The following is a 20,647-nucleotide window of genomic DNA, read 5'->3' as shown; positions in this document are numbered from 1 at the left end:
TCTCATTACCAAATTCAGTTACCATACAAATAATAACTATTAAAGAAAGTTGCAAGGTGTACATAGCCAGCCTGCAAAGAAATTTAGATAGGTGAAGCAAGTGGAGAAAAATACGTCAGAATGAGTATAATGGGGGTAAAAGTGAGGTTATCCAATCTGGCCATCAGAATAGAAAAACAGAATATGTTCGAGTGGAGAGGAACTACAGCATATGGCAGCGCAGAGACCTCATGTGCTTAAATATGCATCTTCAAGTATGCAATTGCACCAAGTAATTATGAAAGCAAACGGAATGCTGAATCTTTATTGCAAGCAAAATAGCGTATAAAAGTACATAGGGCTTACTGCAGGTGTAAATTGCTGAGACCACTTCTGGATGTTGTGTGAAGTTTTGGATTTCATGAGGAGACATATAAAAGTGATAGAGACAGTTAGATCATAAGACCATGACACATAGGAACAGGATGAGGTCATTCAGCCCCTCCAGTCTACTGTGCCATTCAAGAGGATCATGGGTGATTCAACATTCCTCACTCCCACTTTCCTATTCCACCCCCGCAAGCCTCGATTCCCCAACAGATAAAGAATTTATCCAGGCTTAAACATACACAACAGCTCTGCCCCCACATGTCTATGGAAAGGAATTCCAAAGACTCTCAACCATCAGGATAGAAGAAGGGGTGGGGAAAAAGAAAAATCAGGATGGGTTCTCAAGATGAATTCCTCGAATAAATCTTATGAGACAAAAATGAGCATGTTGGGTCTGTGCTTATCTGATGTTTAGAAGAATGAGAGATCATTCTATTAGGGACATTTAAACAGTCCTTGGATAAGCATATGGATAATGATGGGATAGTGTAGGGGGAAGGGTTTAGATTAGTTCACAGGTCGGCGCAACATCGAGGGCCGAAGAGCCTGTTCTTCGCTGTATTGTTCTATGTTCTACGGCAACATGCAAGATTCTAAGGGGAATTAGGGGTTGAATACTGAGTGGACGCTTCATAGTGGTGGGGCGGAAGGCAGGTGGGGGAAGACAGATCTGTAACTAAGGGGAACTGTTTAAAAACAAAGGTATTTCCCTTCAAGATGGAGATGAAAACAGGAACTTCTTCTCTCAGAGCTGGTCATTAGCATTTGGAATTTCATATGAACTATGAATAAGGAACAGGAACAGGCTATTCAGCCCATTCAGCCTGCTCTACCATTCAATTAGATCATGGCTGATTTGATGGTAACCTCAAATCCACATTCCGACCTACCCCAGATCACCAATCCCTATTTTGCCAGAGAATCTAAACACTATTGTATTACAAATATTCAGGGACTCTGTTTCTACCGCCTTTTCAGGAAGCATTCCAAAACTCACAATCTAAAGAGAGAAAAACAAGACACCACCTCTATTTTTTTGAAAAATGGGTGACCCTTGATATTTAAACAGTGATTCCAAGTTCTAGATTGTCCCATTAGAGGAAACATCTTCTCCGCATCTAGCCGGTCAACACTCAGAATCTGATGTTTCAATCACGTTGCCTCTTAGTCTTCAGAGATACAACAGGTACAGGCGTAGCCTGTCCAACCTTTCTGCACAAGACAAACGCCCAATCTGGGTATTTGTTTAATAAACATTCACTGAAGTGTCTTTATAAGGTGACTGCACTTTGTACATTATGATCTGGCCATACTACACACAGATCAAAACTTTTCGCTGTACCTAGGTACATGTGAAAATATTAAATCAAATCAAATCAATACTCCACTTGTAGTCTCAACAGTGAGCTGCATTGTTAAAGCACAACTCACTACTTCTACATTCCATTCCCTTCACAATTACATTCTATTAAATTCCCGCAAAATTTTTAGCAACCACATACTAAGCTTCTGCTAATTCATGTAAGATGGCAACTAGATCCCTCTTCATCACAGAGCTCGGAAATATCTAACCATTTAGATAATATGCTTCTTTGCTTATTCTTCCTGTCAAAAATTCAAAGACAGGAAAGTGGAGTTAGGGCCATAATCAGGTCAGCAATTACACGATAAAATGATAAAACAAGCTTGATAGGTGGAATAGACTGCTGCTGTTCAGAAATCCAGTGATTTCACGAAAGTCAAATCATAATTTTTCTACTATCTGAAAATTTAAATTAAAAATAAAAAGATTTAACGTTTTAAATGCTCTGATTTGCTGTCTATGAAACTACTTCACTGCAGTCCATTGCTTACCTTGTTTGTTGACATCAATACACCTGGAGAACACCTTGACATTGGAGTTGGGAAGGGGACATTCACACAAGAGACATCACTAGATCTCTATGCCTAATTTTCTAACAGGTCAGCAACAAGCACCACTGCTTTGCTACTTAACTAGTAACCTACATTATTTTGTTTACCAGAAGAACAGGATAGAGACAGAAATATATGTACAAAGATTCGGTCCTCAAGTCCCAGTGTTGTGATTCACTCTACAAGGAACTGAACATGGTTTGTATATAATTCACCCTTGTCATGGTGATTGCAAATCGATATTGTCTCAACGCATTTGTGGTCTCAGAAAGGAAGTGACTCAGAATTAATGAGCCACGTGCTACCTATTTGCTTAGGTAACATGATCCCATATGCATCTGGGAAATATGCTTACAGCAACCAAAAGAGAATGAGACATTGAACAGATGGGAACAATTATTTATGCACGTAAGCGATTATTATTGTATATGGAACAAAAACTGGAAATATAAAACACCTTACAGTAGTCACAGGTGGAAAATACAAGCATACACTACCAGAGGCACACATTACATGGTGCATGCCCCCCAACTGTCAGAGGCTTAAATAAAGTGAGCTGCACAGTGGCTCAGTGGTTAGCACTGCTGCCTCAGTGCCAGGGACTCAGATTCGACTGTCTGTGTTGGTTTCTGCTGGGTGCTCTGGTTTCCTCCCACAGTCCAAAGATGTGCAGGGTTGGGTGGATTGGCCATGCTAAATTGCCTGTAGTGTTCAGGAATGTGTAAATTAAGTGGATTAGCTGTGGGAAATGCAGGGTTACAAGGAGAAGGGTAGTGGGATGGGTTTGGGTGGGATGTCCTTTGGAAGGTTCGTGTGGTCCTTTTGGGCCCAATGGCCTATTTCCATCTTGTAGAGATTCTGTGATTTCAGGTCTAACAGTTAAATTAAATGCTTTCGATTTTATATGTTGACAAGTTCATATTTACCTAAATTCAAAATGCTTTGTGTGGCAACTATATGCCAAAACAGTAACTACAGCCATTGAGAAAAAAAACTTGCAGATTTTAAAAAGATACAAATGAATTGATAGTGTGCAGTATGTTTGTAAGGATTAAATAGCCAGTGGTCAAGTTAATGGGAAGTTCCCTATTCTTTGGCAAATAATTCCAAAGGATTGCTTCTCTAAATCGAAAGGCAAATAGAAGCCTGAATGCAGACATTTGACCAAAAGGCAGCACCACTCACGATTCAGAATTCCCTTGTGAAATGATGTATCAGCCAGGATTATGAACTACAGCAAAATTTGAAGCACAGAAAGAGGCTCAATATGCCTGCAATTGGCTTCTTTTGAAAGTGCAATTGTACTTCATTAAAAAAAAATTGTTCATGAGATTTTGGCATCATGGTTTCAGCCAGCATTTACTGCCTATCACCAGTTGCCCATTGGGTATGGAATCATGTAGATTAGACCAGCTAAGAATGGCATTTTCCTTTCCTGAGGTGACGTTAGTGAACTAGTTGCATTTTCATGGCAATAGATAATGGCTACGTAGCTTAGTTAAATTAGCCTAACATCATAATATTACCACCATGCCACAACTTCACCTTACACCATGAGACAATAAGACACAGGAGCAAAAACATGTCATTCATTCCATTAGCTCTGCTCCATCATTCAGTGAGATGATGGATGTGATAATCCTCAACGCCACTTTCTTGCCTTTTTCTGATTGCCTCTGATTTCTTTACTGATTGAGAATCTGTCTCTCACAGTCACTAATATATTTAACAATCAGTGTCAGAAGCTCTCTGCAACAAACAGTTCCACAGATTTACCATCCTCAGAAGAAATTCCTCCTTATCTGTATTAAAGGTGCAACCCGTTATTCTGAGATTCTGCCCTTTGGTCCTATACTCTTAGCAAGTGGATAACAACCTTTCTGCATCTATCTCATCAAACACCTTCAGAGTCTAGTATTTTTCAAATTCTTCTGAATTCCAATGAGCACAGGCCCAGCCTACTCAACCTCTACTCAAAACAGTCCCTGCATACCTAGGATCAGCCTAGTGAACCTTCTCTGGACTGCTTCCAGTGCTAAGTTATTTCTTCGATAAGGAGCCCAGAATTATTCACAACATTCCTACTGTGATTTGTCTACTGTCCTGTATAGTTTTAGCTAAAACGCCCTCATGCTGTTTTCTATTCCCTTGGAATTAAAGGCCAACTTTCCATTTGCTCGCTTCATTACACATTGAATTTGTATGCTAGATATTTTATGATTTATTCACAAGGACTCCCAAATCTCTGTTTTCTGCAATCTTTCTCCATATAAATAATATTCAGCTCCTTTATTCTTCCCACCAAAATGCATCACTTCATATATTCCCACATTATAACCTATGTACTTAACTGTCGATATGCCCCTGCAGTCTCTTTGCGCCATACTTATTATTTGCCACACTCTTTTTGCTCATTATCTTGTAAGCCACTCACATTCCAATTTAAAAAGATTAAATGATTTAAATTGTTGAAAGATTTATGGACTTAATTTCTATTATCTTTTCAGGCAGTGTTCCAGATTTTGTCAACTCTGCGGAAAAATAATTATCTCTGCTTTAACACTTTGCCCATTAATCTTAACTCAATGACCTTATGTCATTTCCCTCCTGCAAATAAGCAATATAGTACAGCATAAATAAAGAGAGGCTAAGTTCCACAATTAAGTTTAAAATCTATAACCTTCGACCTCAGAAGCAAAAGTATCAATTAGCTGATATAACATAAAAGCTCGTATCATTTGGAGTGAATTAGATCACACCCTTTCGTCTCTTATTGTAACAGACTTAAGTAACCAAAACAAAAAAAAAAATTCCTTCATCCCACACAAGCAGCCCATTTTGTTGGAAAGAAATCTCAAATTTGTTGGTAAATAAGTGGAATATATTAAATAATAAGGACAGATTACGAATCAAAAAGGTAGTAGCAATTGGGAGGGTAAGACTGAAACAGAATGCAAGAGTGGCCTGGAAGCATAAAATAATGAATAACTACGATATCCATTGAACATCGCAATTGTGCTGCAGTGACTATAGCAGCGCATATTCAGCACATTGCTCTACTTGAAAGCATACCAAGATGTTGACACTACTGTTTCATAGCAATCCAATGCTGGGTTATCCTGATAACATAATAAATCCATTTAAAAATAAAAAAGACTTTCTCTTCTTCCAGGCTTCGAATATTATAAGATGGGATTGAGCAATGGGTGAGAGAAGTGTGAAAACGTGTTTGAGGGCGATCCACAGCACAAGCTCCCTTCCGTGTGGAGTAGAGTGTTGAATGCTATGGACCATCTTCCCTTTCCTGGTGACCTGTCCAAGGCCAAACATTTTTTTAAGTATCAAATAGTCAGGACCATCCTTTTCATACAAACAATAAAAGACACAGCCACTTTTAGTCAATATCTGTTACTTTGAAAGAAAACTGGCATCACTATGATGCATGACAATTACAGTTTACGACCTAGAGCAAAAGGCTTTCCAACATACTGCGTTGACTTCAACAGTGGAATTTTACCACATGACTCAGTTTTACATATGAACACACCACGATTTTTCACACACTTACCTATTGACTCATTCTGAAGTGGTGAAATATTGTGATGGTAGGAGATATACAAGTAGGGATAGGCTTGTTAGAGGTAATAAATTTTCCTGTTATGAAAAAACCTTACATTTTTGTCTATCGAAATTGTTCCTTTCACATGAGACTACATGCAGACTTCAACCAAAATGCAAACTTGTCCAAAAACACTAAACTCAAGTGGGTGCATGCTGCTGATTCTCAAGACTGTTGGAACTTGTACAGGAACAGGCATCAAGCAAAGCAACAGCAGATTTCCTGCAATGGCTTGACAGTTTAGACACCAAGGTATTGTGCTCCTGAGATGCTGCTTGGCCTGCTGTGTTCATCCAGCCTCACATTTTATTATCTTGGAATTCTCCAGCATCTGCAGTTCCCATTATCTCTGAAGGTATTGTTTACCCTGATTTAGGAATTTAAAACATGGAGGCTAAGGCTCAAAATAAGGGGATGCTCATTTAGGACTGAGGTGAAGACATCTTTTTGCAGTCACTTGGTACTACAGATCTTTAATATTGATGAGAAATGGTGTGACAGACGGTCATACAACACGGAAACAGACCCTTCGGTTCACTTAGTCCACGCCAACCAAGTTCCCAAGCTGAACTAGCCCCATCTGCCTGCATTTGGCCCATATCCCTTCAAACTGTTTTGATTCATGTGATTATCCAAATGTCTTTTAAATGTTGTAACTTGACCTGCATCCACCAGTTCCTCTGGCAATTCATTCCATGCACTAATCACTGTTTAAAAACAAGTTGCCCCTCACGCCCATTTTAAATCTTTCTCCTCGCACCTTAAGACATGTTCCCTAGTTTTGAACTCCCCCACCTCAACAGGCTACAAAGCGAAGTCAAACAGAATCGCAGGCAACAGTGCATCCTCACCCAATGAGTTCAATGCGCTCTACACTCACTTTGAGCGGGTCAATGAAACGATATCACCTATCCCAACAACCTTGGATGCATTTGTGCCCACAGTCCATGCCACAAACATTCGATCAGTCTTCTTAAGAGTGAACCCACAGAAAGCGATCGGCCCATTTGACGTCCCCAGCCGTGCACCCAGATCCTGTGTGGATCAGCTGGTTGGAATATTCGTCGACATCTCTAACATCTCCTTACCGTAATCTGAAGTCCCAATGTGCTTAAATGAGACCATCATCATCCCGGTACCAAAGAAAAATCATGCAGCATGCCTTGATGACTACCACCCAGTTGCTGTGATGCCCACAATTATGGAATGCTTCGAGAGGTTATTTCATGGCATAGGTCAACACCAGCCTACCAAATTGCCTTGATCCTTGGCAGTTTTCCAACCGGCTCAACAGGTACATAGCAGACATCATCATTATGCTAGGATGAGATGTGAAGGCTCAGAGGGCTACGAGGTAGCCAGGAAAGACCTAAAGAGAGAGCTCAGAAGAGCCAGGAGGAGACATGAGAAGTTGTTGGTGGATAGGATCAGGGTAAACCCTAAGGCTTTCTATAGGTATTTAAGGAATAAAAGAATGATGAAAGTAAGATTAGGCCCAATCAAGGATAATAGTGGTAAGCTGTGTGTGGAGTCAGATGAGATAGGGGAAAACGCTAAATGAACATTTTTCAACAGTATTCACTCTAGAAAACAACAATGCTGTCGAGGGGAATACTGAGATACAGGCTACTAGACTAGGTGGGATTGAGGCTCACACGGAAGAAGTATTAGAAATCCTTCAGAGGGTGAAGATAGATAAGTCCCCTGGGCCGGATGGGATTTATCCTCGGATCGTCTGGGAAGCCAGGGAGGAGATTGCCGAGCCTTTGGCATTGATCTTTAACTCGTCATTGTCTACAGGAATAGTGCCAGATGACTGGAGGATAGCAAATGTGGTTCCCCTGTTCAAGAAGGGGAGTAGAGACAACCCTGGCAATTATAGACCAGTGAGCCTTACCTCAGTTGTTGGTAAAGTGTTGGAAAAGGTTATTAGGGATAGGGTTTATAATCATCTAGAAAAGAATAAATTGATTAGGGATAGTCAGCACGGTTTTGTGAAGGGAAGGTCGTGCCTCACAAACCTTATTGAGTTCTTTGAGAAGGTGACCAAACAGGTAGATGAGAGTAAACCGGTTGATGTGGTGTATATGGATTTCAGCAAGGTGTACGATAAGGTTCCCCACAATAGGCTATTGTACAAAATGCAGAGGAATGGAATTGTGGGAGATATAGCAGTTTGGGTCGGAAATTGGCTTGTTGAAAGAAGACAGAGAGTGGTAGTTGACGGGAAATGTTCATCCTGGAGACCAGTTACTAGTGGTGTACCGCAAGGGTCGGTGTTGGGTCCACTGCTGATTGTCATTTTTATAAACGACCTGGATGAGGGCATAGAAGGATGGGTTAGTAAATTTGCAGACGACACTAAGGTCGGTGGAGTTGTGGATAGTGACGAAGGATGCTGTAGGTTGCAGAGAGACATAGATAAGCTGCAGAGCTGGGCTGAGAGGTGGCAAATGGAGTTTAATGCAGACAAGTGTGAGGTGATGCACTTTGGTAGGAGTAACCAGAAGGCAAAGTACAGGGCTAATGGTAAGATTCTTAGCAGTGTAGATGAGCAGAGAGATCTCGGTGTCCATGTACACAGATCCTTGAAAATTGCCACCCAGGTTGACGGGGTTGTTAAGAAGGCATACAGTGTTTTAGCTTTTATTAATAGAGGGATCGAGTTCCGGAACCAAGAGGTTATGGTGAAGCCGTACAAAACTCTGGTGCGGCCACACTTGGAGTATTGTATACAGTTCAGGTCACCGCATTATAAGAAGGATGTGGAAGCTTTGGAAAGGGTGCAGAGGAGATTTACTAGGATGTTGCCTGGTATGGAGGGAAGATCTTACGAGGAAAGGCTGAGGGACTTGAGGCTGTTTTCATTAGAGAGAAGGTTGAGAGGTGACTTAACTGAAACATATAAAATAATCAGAGGGTTAGATAGGGTGGATAGGGAGAGCCTTTTTCCTAGGATGGTGACGGCAAGTACGAGGGGGCATAGCTTTAAATTGAGGGGTGAAAGATATAGGAAGATGTCAGAGGTAGTTTCTTTACCTCAACGGTAGTAGATTCGCCAACTTTAGGTACATTTAAGTTGGCATTGGGCAAGCATATGGACGTACATGGAATAGTGTAGGTTAGATGGGCTTGAGATCGGTATGACAGGTCGGCACAGCATCGAGGGCTGAAGGGCCTGTACTGTGCCGTAATGTTCTATGTACCTGGCCCTGCACTCATCCCTGGAATACGTGGTCAACAAGGATATCTATGTCAGGCTACTATTATCCAAACCTTTTCATTTGTATTCATCTGGTACAAATACAGGAATGCCAAACACCAAACGACCAAATGAATTTACGTTACAGAAAAAAAAGGAGCTTGCAAGCCAACTCTGCCTGAGGCATTGCTGTGGAGAAAGAAAAGGAGTACAATAGTTTCCCCAAGCCCATGGTTGGTTCAAGTAAGACCCAGTATGGACCATATTCCTTTTAGCTGTATACATAATGAGACCCTACATATTAATCTAAGTCACTTCTAGAAACCACAACAATGCACTAGTGAACTACCCCCAGAGAAGCAGATACTCCATCATCAAGTCACCATTTACCTGCGGAGAGTTACAGAATCATGGAGTTATAGAGATATGCAGCATGAAAACAGCCCCTTTGGTCCAACTCACCAGATATCCTAAAACAATCAAGTCCCATTTGCAAGCATTTGGCCCATATCCCACCAAACTTTTCCTATTCATGTAACCATCCAGATGCCCTTTCAATGTTGTAATTGTACCAGCCTCCACCACCTTCTCTGGCAGTTCATTCCTCTGAAAAAGTTGGGCCTCCACCCTGGGGAAAAGATCTGGGCTATTCACCATAGTCGATGCCCCTCATGATTTTATAAACTTATATAAGGTGACCGCTCAGCTTCTGACACTCCAGGGAAATTAGCCCCAGGTATTCACTTGGCTCTGATTCAGCTACCGCAGAGTGAACAGGATGTCAAGGGTCTCGGCCTGAAACGTCAGCTTTTGTGCTCCTGAGATGCTGCTTGGCCTGCTGTGTTCATCCAGTTCCACACTTTGTTATCTAGGATGTCTGACACTCCTGGTTCTTATCTGTCAGCCACGGCTCCCAAATTAACAGCCCTGATCTGTCCATCTGGCTGACCTCATTACAATCACCACAGCCTGGTCTGAAACATGATGTTACATAATTGTGTAGCAGGCAGAAAGTTTTTTCTGGATTTATTGCAATATCCTGCAAGCAAGAAATACCAATTGTGTGACTTTTGCATAGTAATAGCTTGCTTAAATCACATTTGGAGATACTTTGTTTTCCAGGTTAATTTGCAGCGGACTAGGTACTTCTGGAGGTCCAAAGTTAGGGACCTATGGCCTATTTATGTCACTACTAGAGAGGATACATATGTTAATGTTAAAGGCTCCATTGATTATTTAAAGTTGGCTGCTGGTGTAGCTATTAATGCTACACTAATTATCAGTTTGCATGATACATAGCAAACAACACCCTGATCAGGATGACCACTGCCCCAAAGAGAAGCATTGGTGCACTAATGGCATACTGCATCCATTGTACACGATGTGGCTTCCTCTACATTGGGGAAACCAAGGGGAGGCTTGGGGACCGCTTTGCGGAACACTTCCGCTCGGTTAGCAATAGACAAATGCACTTCCCAGTCGCGAACCATTTTAGCTCCCCCTCCCATTCCTTAGACGAAATGTCCATCCTGGGCCTCCTGCGGTGCCATAATGATGCCACCTGAAGGTTGCAGGAACAGCAGCTCATATTCCGCTTGGGAACCCTGCAGCCCAATGGTATCAATGTGGACTTCACAAGCTTCAAAATCTCCTCTTCCCCCACTGTATCCCAGAACCAGCCCAACTCGTTCCCTCCCGCCACTGCATCCCAAAACCAGCCCAGCTCGTCCTCGCATCCCTAACCAGTTCTTCCTCTCACCTATCCCCTCCTCCCACATCACGCTGCACCTCCATTTTCCACCTACTAACCTCATCCTGCCTCCTTGACCTGTCCGTCCTCCCCGGACTGACCGATCCACACCCCCGCACCCCCTCCTCCCCCCCGCCACCTATACTCGCTTCTCCACCCATCTTCTCCTCTATCCATCTTCAGTCTCCCTCCCCCTCTCTCCCTATTTATTTCAGAACCCTCTCCTCATCCCCTTTTCTGATGAAGGGTCTAGGCCCAAAACGCCAGCTCTCCTGCTGCTAAGATGCTGCTCGGCCTGCTGTGTTCATCCAGCCCCACACTTTGTTACTTTGATGCACTATTATCAGTTATGTTGGCCCTACATTCCCAGTGATCAGGTGATCAAATCAAACTACATGTTCCTTTAATAGTTCTTTATTGACACATTGCAGGATGCTCTTGCAAACAAAGTATCAGTTAAATGTAATTCAGCCAGTACTGCCCAACTGCAGAACTTTCCTGTACATTAATGGCTACACTAACAGCCAATATAAAATAATCAATGGAGCCTTTACCATTATTATAGAGACTTGTGTACACTCTCTTGCAGTGCCATACATTCAAAGCGATCCATTCTCTACACAAAGAAGGATTATGTTTATGCATTGACTTCCCCCCAGCCCCCCACCCCAGAAAAGTCACCTGGAACTTAGGGAGTCTATAGCCCCTCTTGTTTTCTCCACGGCAATGCCTCAAAGGTCAATTTGTAAACCAATCAGAAGCCCTTCCTCCTGCAGTATAAATTGTTGTGCTCATTTGAAATTTGGCAAACTTGTGTTTGTCCTGATGAGCACAAGAAAAACACTTCAGTAACACGCTTTTCTTTTCAATAATCTCTTCAGTCCGAGGGTTGTAAACCTTTATTATTCTCAACCAAAAGGAGTTGAGGATGCTCCATTATTATATGCAGGTAGATAAACAGTTGTTTAATTTACCAGGGAATCAAGAGATACCAGGAGAGAACAGGAATGGGACAAATCTGCTGAGAATGTATTCAAAGGCACAGCAGGATCAAGGGGCCAAGTGATCTGCTTCTGCTTCTATTCAGTATAGTCTTAAAGAACAATTGTGTAACTGCTGCTCTGTACTCTGGCACAAACATTAAAAGGGGAAGAAGGACTTCCAAGTAATATTTTAAATGAGTTGTAATCAACTGTACTATACAAAACTTTAGTTACCCCACACTTGGAATACTATGTCATTTTGGTTGCCACACAATAGGAATAATGTGGAGAGGATGTAAAAAAAAAAAAAGAGGTTCACCAGGATGTTGCCTGGACTGGATTGCATTAGCTATAAGGAGAGCGTGGACAAACTTAGACTCATGAGAGTATCGGAGACTGAAGGACAACCTGATAGGATATAAATTTATGAGAGGCATGGGTAGGGTGGAGAGTCAGAGTCTTTAATCGAGGGTGGAAATATCAAATGCTAGGGTTTAAAAGTAAGTTGAGAAAAGTTCAGAAAGGAGATGTGCACGGAAAGTTTATTTTAGAAAAATCTAGAGGACAGTACACGCCCAGAATGTGCTGCCGGGGAGCTAGTAGGGGATTAGATAGTAATGCTTAAGAGGCATTTAGACAGACGCATAGACAGGAAGAAACAAATGCATATGGACCATGTGCAGGCAGGTCAGATTTCCTTAGAATGATATAAAGGTTGGCACAGAGGGTAGAGCGAAGAGTCTGTTTTTGTGCTGTACTCTTCTGTGCTCTGTGTTCTATGTTTTATGAATTACAGCCTCTGTCATTTCCGTTATCAGATCTCAGTAATTGGCTGATGGAGGTGGGGTGGCACCATGCAGCTCTAACTGCACGGCAACAAGGAACAGGAGCAAAGTTTTTACAAAAAGCTCCTGATACACCTCAAAAATTGCATGCCATATAGACATCATATAAGATATTGATCAAATTAAATGACTAAATATCTTCTAAAAATAGCTGAAAAGGGCAGCCCTGAAGAAAAATCAGAACTGGGTAAACAGCTGTAAAACACACAGACTATATAAACATAGTAAATACAATTTGTAAAATATCCAAATATCATCAGCACTGTGAAGGATTCTCCCAAGGGCTCTTGCCAAATGACTTTATTTATATTTCTTTAAACTAAATCGTGCTTTGCTGTTGGATGCAACTTTGAAAGCAACACTGAAGGGTCTAGGCCTGAAACGTCAGCTTTTGTGCTCCTAAGATGCGCTTGCCTGCTGTGTTCGTCCAGCTCCACACCTTGTTCACTCCAATTCTGTGCATGCGCACACAGTGGTATTATCATAAACATGACACCCATGAGAGAAAACAAGAAACATGCGGCACCAAGTTGCCCACAGTAATACCATAACCAGATAACGTGTTCATTCTGTATTGTCAATTGAGGGATAAATATTGACCAGGATCTCAGAGAAAGGTCTTCTGCTCCTTGAAACAGTGCCTTTGGACCTTGTACATCTAACTGTAAGGGGAAACTGGGCTTCAGTTTAACATCACACTTGAAGACGGTATCACTGACACCCCTCAGTACAGCTTTGGAGCACGAGCATAGGTAATTATGCTTGAGTGTCCGCCCCAGTTGCCTCTGAGTCACAATGTTCCAGGTTCAAATTCCACGTCAGGACCAGTGCACAACAAAAAACAAATCTGATACATCAGTGTTAAGTGAACTCGGCACTGCCAGGGCATCAGCCTTTTCAACAAAACATTCAACTGAGGACCGTCTGTCTGCTCCGTGGCCATAAAAAAAATCTCATGACACTGTAAGTACTGCCCAATGTTTATTCTCCAAAAAACACTACAAACGCATATTAACTGGTCATTATCATACTATGTTGAGGGTTTGCTGTGAGCACGTTAGCGTGTTTCCTACACTACAACAGCGACTACAAATGTTCAAAAAGCAATTTACTGGTTGCACAGCCCTTTAAGGGTCATGGAAAGCGTTATACAATTAAAAGACAATCTCTGGAGCGAACCTGACTCAGGGGATCAAAGCGTGACAAATAAGTCAAGGCAAGACATTCAAAAGGAAGACCTACAACAGTGGAGGGGTGGGGTGAGATGAATACGCAAAGCTAAGAACCAGACTGTTTAACTGCGAGTTTATACACGCCCGAAACGTCGTTATTTAAAACTATAATAAGGTTACGGGAGAGCTACTGGCTGCGTCAGACTGACTGAATCCACCGGAGCACTTTACTATTGAACAGGGGTGGAGCAGCATGACGAAAACACAGTTCAACTCCAAATTCGGCCGTTTAAAAGCAACGTTAAACTCCGCGCAAATATTCCAAAAGTTAGGACATTTGTACCTTTGCGTTTCTCTCGAGCCAAATCTATAGACTGCACGTGGAGAGAGTGCACTCCTGCTTAAAGGATACAATAATTACTGTAATAATAGCAGTTTCAGAGTAGCAGTCCGACGCTAAGAAATTACCCGCTGCTGGTCACGAAGTTGTTACAATGTCTCTCAATCAGGGTCAACATTCCATTCGCCCCAGCGCCCATCCCCTTGTAAGACTATCTGAACACTTCAGGGATCCCACGGGGAACGTCAAAGTTAAAACGCATTTATCCACAGCAAATGCTAAGTGAAAAATAACAACTCTTGTCTAGTCGTAGCTTCAGTGTGCGCCAAGAAGTTCCTGAAAGCTTAGGAGGTACCTCGCAGCTGTCAATGTTCAGCTGCTTTGCTAACGGCGTGTCCGGTGCTGCCTCCTGCAGTCCTGGATGCTCGACAAACGAAGCGTGGCGAAAGAGGCGAGTCTCCCTGCAGCTCCCCGCCCCGAGTAGACTTTTGGATGAGAAGATTTTTTTTAAAAAAACAAAAAGTGTTGGAGAAACTTGTGGGGCGAGACAGGATCACTATGACTTCTCAGTTCTCGGGCTCAATGGGAGTTGAAACGTTAACTTTGTTTCTCTCTCTTCACAAATGCTGCCACACTTCGAGTTTCTCCAGCACATTCTGTTTTTATTTCAGTTTTCCCGCATCCACGGTGTCTTGCTTTTAAACAAGCACAGAGCATGCTGGAGAAACTGGCAGCATCTGTGGACATAGAAACAAGGTTAATGTTTTAAGTCTGGTATGACTTCTTCAGAACTGGTGTTTTGTTCCATTTAAGTGTTTAATTTCCTTAAACCAGCGCGCCCCCCCCCCTCTTATTATAAGAGGGACATCACGTAGAGTGATGAAGAGGTGTACAGCGCAGAAACAGACACTTCAATTCAACTCGTCCACTCCACACCACATTCGTCCAAATGTCTTTTAAATGGTGTAATTGTACTGGCCTCTACCACATCTTCTGGCACTGTGTGAAAATGTCGCCCTTTAGGTCCGTTTAAAATCTTAGCGCTCTCACGTTAAACCTGTGCCCTCCAGTTTTTGGACTCCCCTGCCTTGGGAAAAAGTCCTTGGCTATTCACGCTCCTGGCACTCCTCACGATTCTGTAAACCTCTATAAGCTCACCCCTCAGTCTCAGATGCACCAGGGAAAATAGCCCCAGCCTTCAGTCTCAGCAACATCCTTGTAATTTTTTTCTGAAGCCTTTCAAACTTGGCAAAATCTTTCCTATAACAGGGAGACCAGAATTAAATGCAGTATTCCTGAAGTGGCCTAAACAATGGCCTGTACAACTGTAACATGACCTCCCAACTTCTTTACTTGATGCACTAACCAGTAAAGGTAATCATACCACACACCTTCATTATTCTATTTACCTTCAACTCAAATTTTAAGGAGCTACGATCCTGCACTCCAAGATAACTTTGTTTAGCAACAGTCCCCAGGACCTTATCATTAAGCGCATAATTCTTGCCCTGATTTGCCTTTCCAAAATGCAGCACATCACATTTATCTAAATTAAACTCCATCTGCCATTCCTCAACCCATAGGCCCATCTGATCAAGATCCCGTTGTACACTGAGGTAACCTTCTTCGCTGGCCTCGAAACCTCCAATTTTGGTGTCACCTGCAAACCTGTTCACCATATCTCCTACCTTCACATCGAAATTGTTTATATAAACGTCAAAAATCAGTGGAAGCAGCACTGATCCATATGACAACCCGCTGGTCATAGGTCTCCAGTCTGAAAAGCAACTTTCCAACTTCACTCTCTGCCTTCTGCCTTCGAGAGTTCTGTATCCAAACGGCTAGATCTCCAGATATTCTAAACTTGCTAACCAGTCTACCATGAAGAACCTTGTCGAACACCTTACTGAAGTCCATAGAGATCATGTCCAACTCTTTGTTACTTCTTCAAAAACCTCAATCAAGTTAGTAAGACACAATTTTCCACGCACAAAGCCATGTTGAAGATCCCTAATCACACCTTGACCTTCCAAATACATGTAAATGTCTCTCAGAATCCCTTCCAGCAACTTGTCCATCACTAACTTTAAGCTCACTGATAGATAGTTCTTTTGCTTTTCCTTACCAACTTTCTTAAATAATCGCTCGATGTTAGCCACAGTTTGGTCTTCCGGCAGTACAACTGTGACTATTGAAGACACATAGATATCTCAGCAAGGGTCTTAGCAATCAATTCCCTAGCTTCCCACAAAGCTCTGGGATGCACATAATCAGGTCCCAGGGATTAATTTCACCTTTATGCTTTGATGTGATTTGATTTAATGTTGTCACATGTACCAAAGTACAGTGAAAAGTTTTGTTTTGCGAGCAGTACAGGGTGATCATAGCAAACAAGGACATATAGATCAGAGGCTGCTTAGACAGAGCAAGGAATACAAGGTTGTGGCTGCACAGGAAGTGCACAAAGCAAACATTTTAAGACATCCAGTACCTCCTCTTCTATAATATGGGCACTTTTCAACATAATTCTATTTATTTCCCCAAGTTCCCTAGCTCCTTCTCCACAGTAAATACTGGTGCCAAATATTAATTTAGTTTCTTACCCATTTCTTGTGGTTCACCACGTACACAGCCTTGCTGATCTTTAAGGGGCCCTTTTCTCTCCCAGTTACTCTTTTGTCCTTAATGTAATTGTAGAATCCCTTTGCATTCTCCTTCACCCTATTTTCCAAAGTTAGCTTCCCTATTTGCCAAAGCTATATGTTCCTTTCTTGCCCTCCTGATATCCTTCTTGAGTATACTTCTACTGCCCTTATACTCCTCTACGGATTTGGTCAATCCTAGCTGTCCATACCTGCCATATTCCTCCTTCATAGCCTCTGGTTTTTCCACAATGCTTTAATGCCAATGAAGTACATCAAACGTGCAGACACATATAACCATGTGGCCAAGAGGTAGGAAATATGGCAGCCAAGTTGCCCACAGTAAGTGCTCATAAACAGTTACGGTGTGTGATAATGACTGTATAATTTTTTTTCATGATGTTGGCTGAGACATAAATATTGACCAGGATACCAGGAAATCGGCCCTGTTCCTTTTTGAATAGTTGCCATTTGCAATGAAACCATGAAATGATGAGCAACTGATTCACAGCTGGATATTCAGAAGAAAAGATGATAAATTTATACAGTGCAAACTTTGTCAGGGGACGCTGAGCTTGATCTACTACAGAGAATAGCCAGTTGGACAAGTTACGGGAGGGGCTTGTGGGCTAAAGGGCCTCTTTTGTGCTGTATAAACCTATAACATCCTACTTGAGGGAACATAGTTTTAAGGTAAACAAAATTGAAATCTGAGATTTTTAGAAGTAAATCTTACACAACAAAATTCTGGAAATTACCACAAAACGAAATAAATGTATACCTTCACTTCTGATCAATTTTCCTCGAAAATTGCAAATAAAATTGAAAACATATGGTAGGAATTAATGATGGACATGGTCACCAATCTTATTATGGAGCAGTTTGTTTCAGAGGTGCATTCAGTTCAGAAACATCAAAGCCCTGGAAAGATGTAGGACATTTCTGAGCTTTCAGGATTAGTGAAAGGACCTAATTTCTAAAGGGCAGACTGTGTCATTGTGGGTGCTTCTCCAGTATTGATATATCCAATGTAGCTAGGAAATGTGGAGAGTGCCCATTGTTTCTTTGTTGGCGCTCCATGTTGTACGTTTAATCTTGGCCTCTTTCTCCTCGTTGCGACCTGCTTATGTCATTTAGAATGCAACATGTCTTAACTCATTGGGCATAGTTACCCAGAGTGCTAAATAAGTGAGGGAAATCAAGGCTCTTGAGACAAAGAGGCCATGCTACAGGCTCTATCCACTTCATTATACTGCTTTCTAAGTGGAGAGGTGGAGTGCTAGGGATTACATTGTTGACAAAGTAGGATGAAAGCTATCTGCACACCTAGATGCTTTCCCTTTTTCTAGTGGGTACTGGTCGTCCAGTCAGATTTATAACCAGAAGCCATTGAAAAATGCAGTGTCTACGTCTGATATTACAAACTAAGGAAAATGTGAAAATGTACTTATGCCTTAACAAAGTGTTAATTGTGCAGAAATGTGTTGCAACATCTTTTTATTTTAAAAAATGTAGACTTTAGATAACAATTCTTTAAAAATTCTTTCATTGGATGAGGGCATCAGAGGCTAGACCACTGGGTAGGGGAACCCGAAACTGAAGGGCGTAGGTTTAAGGTAAGAGAGGAAAGATTTAAAAGAGACCCGAGGAGCAACTTTGTCATGCAGAGGGTGGTGGTGTATGGAACAAGTGGCAAGAGAAAGTGGTGGAGGTGGGTACAATTACAACATTTAAAAGGCAGCTGGATGGGCACATTAAAAGGAAGGGTTTAGAGGGATATGGGCCAAATGCTGGTGAATGATACTATGTCAGATTGGGATATCTGGTCAGCATGGATGATTTGGACTAAGGGTCTGTTTCCGTGCTATCTAACTCTATTACTCTATCCCCTAAGACTGTTTTACATAATCATTTTAATTCAGAAATCATTTGTTTGCCTGATTAACAGTGACTTCTTGACTAGATATTTTAGCAAGTTTGTTTTGCACAAACTGGAATGGAGCAATTGAGATGCAAATTGCGATGAAAAGACCGGCCTTTTTTAATGTCTGAACTAATTTACCATTTCAATTGTTACGGAATGATTTTAATTCTAATTATATGAATAAAAAAAAGAGTCTTGATGAGAAACAGTTTACTGTGACCTAATTGTACACACAGAATCTTTTCTCTTCAAAGGCCTTATAATCGCTGTTCATATGTAAAGAACTGTGGAGTATGGTAGATAAGCAGCTTGTAAAGAAAACATTGCAACAGAGCGAAGCGAAAAATATTCTAAAAATTACTGCTAATGTTCTACAGCTTTCTGCTAAACAACATGAAAGCACAGCTGGCAAGATCTGGAAAAAGGAATCCATGGAAAATATTACTCCATGGAAAGTTGAAAATTATAATGGAATTACAGAAGATTGTACATTCAAAACTACCAGGGACACTTCTACTCAGGAAGAACAGACTGCAGTTACAAACATCTGGTAACTAGGACAGTAATCCACAGATTGTATCCAGGCATAATAAGCATGTTATTGGTGAGCATTTAATCTGAATACAGTGAGTACAGTTTGTCCACAAAAATAACCAGGCAGAAGTATAAACTTATACTGCATACTTTCTTTTTCGTTATGCTTAAGAATAAGGTGAACAGTCTTTCTGAATTGAGATCTTGGCTTTAATTATTGATTGAATTCAAACATTTCTTGCCACATGTTGCAGTTTTCTTAGGTTTGCAGGAAAAGCTGAGCAAAGATTTTCAGCTAGAGTTCTTAATGTACTTGGCTGACTTTGAATTCTTTAGATTGATTGAAGATCAGTTGAAATAGCTGGTCTTGAATTGACAGGGACATTTAAGAAACGTTGGAGGTGACTTCAAGGAATAATCATATATCGTTTGTTTTATTTTTACAGCTTCACACGTGTGGTTTCCTCTGTATTTACAAGTGCAATGTTGTTTCACTTCTCTTGACTGAGAAATAAAGTAAAATGACATTCAATCACTTCTGTTTTGGGAAATTGAACTCCCAACCAGTAAGTTTTTTTACATTATTTGGCACTTTCTTGCTTTACAGTATAATCTTTTAGTCCAGGAGAGCATTATAATCCTGCAGAGATATCATACATCCACTTCATTCACACTCAGCAATTACCTGAAATACTTTGTCAACAAGAAAAAGGTATCTCCACTCTCAAAGAATTCAATAAAGCTTGAGTAGATTTAGAAATAAGGTTCTCCTGGTATTTGCAAATTAATTTTTGACACCACTTTGGATTCAGTCTCAATGCTACTGGGAGAACTTTCCCCTCCCTGATGTGGCATGACAAATGGCCTAATAGGTGTGAAAGTACAATGAGAATGAATAAATCAGATTCTTCACATCGAGAACATTTGTTCAATTTACCCCTCAAAAAAACAACTTCAGAATCTCACCATTGGGAGACTACCTTATTTCCTTGTAATTACATTTCATTAAAGACCTAGCTCGCCATGTTTATATACCACTTCCAGTTTTCCTTTCCTCCATCAAGATATGACATGGTTCAAATTCACAAAATATGAATCAGAGCAGGTATGTGAAACCTGTGGCTTATCGAATGCTTATCTTAGTTTTCATCTAGCGCCTGAAGAACAACGCCCTGCATGTTTCCTGGTCAACTTTCTTCTCTATTCTCAAAAATCAGTAATAAGAAATTATCAGCTCCACCATAGCATTGTGCCTGCCCTTGGACACCACTTCAGCTCTTCAACACTTTTCTTTGGAGCTCTGGACTTGATTGTTTCTGCCAATCAGGTCACTTTGCACACTGGCACACACAC

General features: G+C 41.3%; 2 protein-coding genes across 7 annotated transcripts in view; one reads left to right on the top strand and one right to left on the bottom strand.

Moving 5' to 3' along the window:
- si:dkey-3d4.3 (RING finger protein B) overlaps positions 1 to 20,647 on the bottom strand; it is an 86,781-nt gene that overhangs the window by 45,332 nt on the left and 20,802 nt on the right. For 2 of the 6 annotated variants that reach the window (XM_059647515.1, XM_059647519.1), the window contains exon 1: positions 14,323 to 14,556. The exons of 2 other annotated variants lie outside the window; for them this stretch is intronic. The gene's annotated coding sequence lies outside the window, so the exon portion shown is untranslated. Of the gene's footprint in view, positions 1 to 2,223; positions 2,393 to 14,197; positions 14,557 to 20,647 lie in introns of those variants that run through there. 2 more of the 6 variants (XM_059647514.1, XM_059647517.1) reach the window with 2 other exon arrangements.
- The window catches only part of LOC125454088 (ras-related protein O-RAL), a 106,640-nt gene continuing 99,537 nt past the window's right edge, over positions 13,545 to 20,647 (top strand). The window contains exon 1 of the mRNA XM_048534410.2: positions 13,545 to 13,645. The gene's annotated coding sequence lies outside the window, so the exon portion shown is untranslated. The remainder of the gene's footprint in view (positions 13,646 to 20,647) is intronic.

Source organism: Stegostoma tigrinum, chromosome 7, assembly GCF_030684315.1.
Source record: "Stegostoma tigrinum isolate sSteTig4 chromosome 7, sSteTig4.hap1, whole genome shotgun sequence".
NCBI classification, from domain to species: Eukaryota; Metazoa; Chordata; class Chondrichthyes; order Orectolobiformes; family Stegostomatidae; genus Stegostoma; species Stegostoma tigrinum.
This window is presented reverse-complemented; position numbering and strand designations above follow the sequence as displayed.